Source organism: Phodopus roborovskii, unplaced genomic scaffold (assembly GCF_943737965.1).
Source record: "Phodopus roborovskii unplaced genomic scaffold, PHOROB, whole genome shotgun sequence".
Taxonomy (NCBI): domain Eukaryota; kingdom Metazoa; phylum Chordata; class Mammalia; order Rodentia; family Cricetidae; genus Phodopus; species Phodopus roborovskii.
Window position 1 is genome coordinate 23,847,839 of NW_026126416.1, and position 6,000 is coordinate 23,853,838.

Consider the following 6,000-nt stretch of genomic DNA (forward strand, 5'->3'; position numbering starts at 1 on the left):
AGCCAGACCACACAGCCTGCCGAGGTGCAGTGGAACCCAGAACCAACACCGTTTAGCCACTTCTAGGAATCTTCCCCGAGACATTGTCTGGGCCAGTTCCTCTTGTCCTCTTTGCTGTTGTCCACCTAGGCTGGCCAGCAGCAGGTTCCCTGACCGGCAGCAGGCTACAGCAGGGAGTCTGCCTGAACCTACTGCCAGCTGTTGGAGGATTGCATCATAGCCAGTGCCACAGCCCCAACCTGCAGGCAAACTATAATTGCTAGCTGTGTCACAATTTCAGCTAAATGATTTTCAATTCAATTCAACTCATCCTGTGAGTCAGCCAGCTATACACAGGATGAAATTCCTGCTTGCCCACCCTCGGCAGCTCAGACACCAGGTAAGATGGAGCATGCAAATGGAGGCTTTTAAAGGCAGGCTCATTGATCATTTGCCTTTTTTCTCCCTCTAATTAAGGGATTTAGGGTGCTGAAGATTTCACAACACACAAAGCACAGGCTCTGAGAAGTTGTCCAGCCCAGATACATTTTCAACACAAACCCCACACCTAAGGCTCAGAGAACAACAGCACAGTGGACAGCAAGACTTGAACAGCCAGAAGACCTGGACATGTGCTGTGTATCTTCTCTATGAGATAGGGGAGCTGCACCCACGAAATCTCAGTGATATGGCTGCCCAAACAAGACCTGAACCGAAACAACATCAGTCAACATGCTGACATGGATGGGGGAATTTTCACGGGCTCACCCCCCAGAGGAAGAGCTATGGGCAATTTATGACTGATGAGAGAGAGATGGATGAGTTTTCCCTAGGGATGAACCTCCTAATTGATTATCCAATACAGGTGGTCAAAACTAAACATACACACACACAACACACACACTGAATAAATATATAAATTCTACTTGCTGAGTTTATTTAGTTCTCTCTCTCTCTCTCTGAGTGTGTGTGTAAATATAAGAATATAAAAGAGGAAGAGAAGAATGGTATAAATACAATATACGTTTATAAAATTTTTGAAAAGAAATTAAGAAAATGAAAAATAATTTTTTTAAAAAGGAAAGCTTCAGGAGAACATTATTATTAGTCATTACCCATGCTACCAAACTCCTTTCATGTTGAGCTTGGCTGCTTCCCTGCTGGGACTTGGTGCCTGGGCTGACGTGCCTCTATAGTCTATAGCCCTGTTAGTTCCCTGCGGGTCCGTTTCCACATCCGGGTGCTGGCCACAGACACACACGTGGGAATGCACAGTACAGGAAGAGCAGTCATTCACAAGTCTTGGGGATAATATGGGGCGACTAGTAAGAACAGGGTGAGGACGACAGTGGCTTCCCCTATGGCTGCATGTGTTCTGCCACCATGGTACTATGGTGGGGTCCTGAAAATCAAGGGAAAGCAAAACAGCAAGCAAGTGCACACGCATATCTGCGATCTCTAGTGAATGACATTCTACCACATCTCTCCCGCAGCCTCTTCCTTTTCCCCTCCGAATTAGAATCCTACCCTGTGGTGTAAAATAGCCAGTGAAGTCATATATTACCATGTATGGGAGACAAAGACTCAAAACTCTAATTGGCTCCGTCTCTCTATATTTAGGGCTCGGTTCTTTGAAACGGAAGTTTAGCTGAACCTGCTAGCACAATTAAAAGCTGTTTTCTTGAAGAAGCTCGTGGCCCAGACTTATTGATGGGAATCCCATGTTGGATGCTGAAACAGATGCAGATTAAAGTTGTTCTGGTGACATTTCATGGTGAAAGTTATGGTCAAATAAATAGTGCCCATTCGAACAATGGTAATAGAGATCACACAAAGTCACTGGATTTAACCTTTATTTTAGTTGCCTAAGCAACTCAATTGAGATAAGATTTATATAAGGGCTGCGGAGTTCAGTCATCACACAGCATAAACCTGTCTTCTTTCTTCAAATATAAAGCATGAGGATTCTTTGAGATTGAACTTTGACAAACAACAACAAAAAGAAGCTGTCTGGCTCAGACGGTCCCGCACACAGACGGTCCCGCACACAGATGGTCCTGCAGCACAGATGGTCCCGCCCTGCCCTGCTGTACATCTCATGGCAACTCTAGTCCTGTCCTCACACCTTTGCAAGCAGTCTATGTGAAGTCTCTGGAGTAGTTTCAGGGCTGACCCGACGTCTTTTAGGAGCTGGCTCCCCGAGAGTGCATGACTATACCAGCACGGATCCTCAGCAGTGTGTGAGGTATGCTACTGCTGAACTGGAGTTCCAGTGCATTGAAAGGAGCAGGGGTCGTGGCCCACAGGTTGAGAACCACTGCCTCAGCTTCGGCCTCAGGTCTCAATGCTTCCCCCCACTCCTCGACTGCTCAGGAAGACATCGATGAGACGAGGATGCATTTTCTGACTCCCCATGGCCTAATGTCTGAATTCCACAGTTTGGAAGCCAGGCCTTCTAGAATATGTTCAGACTAATCCCTTCACTTCCTGATATTCTTCTCACCTTCACAGTATGACGTGGAATCAGATGACTTATAACACGGTCCTTGTGAATGTCAAGGACCATTACCTCACTCTCTTCTTTTAGGAGATGCCCTGTGTCATGTCAGGTACCCAAGAATACATACTTTAAATCTGTTAGTGCTATTTCTGGGAGAATGATCTGCATACAAGATGCTTCAGGAGAGGGACAACACACACACACACACACACACACACACACACACACATGCACGCACACGCACATATGCACACACACACGCACACACGCACGCACACACATCACTATTCCTGATGTCAAGTTTTGTGTTAAGAGTTCCATATTTGTTAAGTTCCAGTGCTCCCTGGGAAGCATAGATCCATTTCACAGCTAAGAAAACAAAGGCTTACAGAAGCTAACCGCTTTGATAAGGTGATGTGGGTTCACCAAGATCTGTCTGTCCTGGCTCCTCTAATTCAGCAAAACCTGAACCTTAGGAAGACTCCTGCCTGATCCTCCACCCCAGAGACTGATGCTACTGATCTTGGTGACAACATTAATCCAGAGATGAAGAGGAAGGCAGGGATCCTTGAAATCTGGACCCAAAACCTCAACTTTAATGCTTGTACCCCAATTTTCCACTTCTCCCCAAACAAATTCAACTAAACAAAATGTGTAGGAAGAGTAGGTCTCTAGTAATGCCTTCTTGTGTCTATGCACCATGAATTCTAAACATCTTTACTTGAAAAGTCAGGCAAGAAGCAGCAGAAAAAATTGAAGATGATAAACTAATAACCAAAAGAAAGCATGTATCACTTGTAGTGTACTTCGAGAACAAGTGATAGAAACTGGTTATGGAGATAAAGGAGGGTTCACTTATTAACGAGGATGCATTAGAGACAAACCACGGAGGAGGAGATCACGGAGAGGCACCCATGCCAGAACAGCGAGGAAAAGTCTGCATTCCACAGGCTGCACATGACTTTGTGTGGAGTACACAGTGCTTGGGGTCAGCACATGGCTTTGTGGGGGTCAGCGGGGAAGGCTGGAAAGGCTTGGCTCCACCTTTAGTCCCAAACGTCACCCTAAGTTCTTAGACCTAGAGGGGAAAGCAGGGTATGGGTCTCAGCTCACCGAAGTCTCTGTCAGAAAGACTGGCTTCTCTACCAAACTGTATGCTGGCCATTTGTGAGCATGGGCAGGAAAAACCACAGAAAAGAAACTGCAACCCCCCACTTGGTTGCTGATACCACAACTAGAGGACCAGGTTGTATCTTAAGAGCACACCAGAAAAGCCAGGCAGTGGTGGCACATGCCTTTAATCCCAGCACTCGGGAGGCAGAGGCAAGAGGACCTCTGAGTTCCGGGACAGCCAGGGCTACACAGTGAAACTCTGTCTCTAAAAACCAAACTAAGGATCCCTCCCCCCTGCACCAAAAGGAAAGAACAGAAAAAGAGTGCACCATAAAATGCTGATGACAAGGGGCAGTTCACTGGCTTATGTCAATTTTCAGGAAGAAAATGCCCAGAGGCCGTCAAATTTAGCCTGACACTTTTCTGATAAAGGACCAAGGCCTGCAGATAAAAGATTTGCCTAAGATCACAGAATGGTGACTTCGACTGGCAGAACCAAAGAGAGTGCAGGCCTTGAATCCTTTGATGACCTTTCACTTCAGCCACGAAGGAATGCTAAGAAGTTCCAGTGCACCTGGAACTTCCAACTGTGAGAACTGTTTCTGATATGCCCATTCAGTCACTTCCTGCTTCCGTCCAGAAACTCCCTTGACACCTTCATATATGTAGTATGATAGGAGACATGCTTTTATTAAATTTATTATTTGACAGCTTCGCGCATGTAGATAAAGTAATGATTCTCATTCCCCCTTCATTTCTCCGTCCTTCCCACTCCCTCCTCCCTCCTCTCTCTTAGTTCTTCGTTTCTTCCTCCCACTGACCTCCCATATTTGTGTCCCCTGGTTCTGTTCCATAAGCCATTGACTTTAACTAAGACAGTCTGTGTGACCATGGATTTGGAGTGATCCTATTTTGACATATTTTTAACAAACAGAAAAAAAATTAGAACCTAGAATTTGTGTAACAAGATACAAATATTTTATGTCCTCTGTTGTTTTGCTGTGTCTACAATGCTTCTAGTGTCTACAAGAAATACACATATATTATGTACATGAGGGAAAAGTAAGGTTTTATTCTTCTTTTCTAAGGAATGATGAATGAAATCAGGTCCCGCTTTTACTGAAATGATGACCCATACGAGGAGAGGTGAGCAGAATGCATAGAACACAAACATACAACAGGTCTCAGTAAGGTTTGACTATTGAATATAGTAGATCCACAGGGAAGAGAACAGTTCACCATGACATAAAAGATACAAGCTAACAGAAACAGGAAGAAAACATTCTCGTTAGCATAAAGGTAGGAAGACAAGTCTGAGGGCGTCATGGAACGACATACGTATGGAAGGGGTCCAGCATTGCGTGGCCAGCTCTTCTGTCAGCCACTTTCTAGACTTGGCACACCATAATACTTCATCTTCAGGAGCTTTTGAAATAAGCCACGATGATCAAGAACAAAAGGCGCAATGTCTGTTCTCACTTGATCTCATCACACACTGGATGAGTTAAATAAAAGTCAGTTCCTCGCCTGCGCCACTCTTGGGTATGCAGCTGAAGAAATCAAAGTTGATACACAGTAAAAACACTTGCCAACTCAGGTTCACTCAGTGCTATTCCCCAGAGCCACTCAGTGCCTATTTCTAGGTATGAGTGAAGCAAAGGTGATACACGTCATACATATGAATTTTAGTTAGCCATACAACATGAGATTATGTTATTTGTAAGAGAATGGATGGAATACATCAGAGTCCAAAAGGCAAATACAGCTTATTTTTCTCTTATGTAGAATCTAGATTATTTTTTAACAACTACAAAAAAGTAGAAGGGGGCTATTTGGGAGTAAGGACAGAGAAGTGGGAGGGAGACAGAGAGAGCAAAAGGGAATATTATCAAAGTACATTGTGTGCATATACAAATGTTATGGAAGGGCCCATTATTTTATATAATATCCGCTATTAATACTCTCTAAAGATTTTAGCCCTAAAGTTTCAGCAGTGGATTTGGTGCTAGGAACTGCACTTGCCTCGATAGACAGGTTCTCCACCACTGACCTGACTTGCCAGATAGTGCATTATTTTATGGTTGGGAAATCTATTGTCTGCTGGATGCATTTAACTGAGAGTCTTCGTCTTCATCGGATTAACCCAACACTAAAGATGCATTACTCCTCAGCAGCAGCGCGGAGATTCCCAGGCTCATTAGGTCTTAGTTTCATGCATTGGTAAAGAAAGTCATAAAATAGGAGAGTCATAAAATTTAGGGGGCTGAAGCTTGTTCTGGCACAACATGGATCTTCATGGCAGAATGCTAATAACTTTAACCCAGAGAAGTGATGTGTGAATGAGGCTACAACCTTGTCTATCAGACTAGACTGCAGGAAGTAAGGACATTTTTGGAGGAATAGCTTTG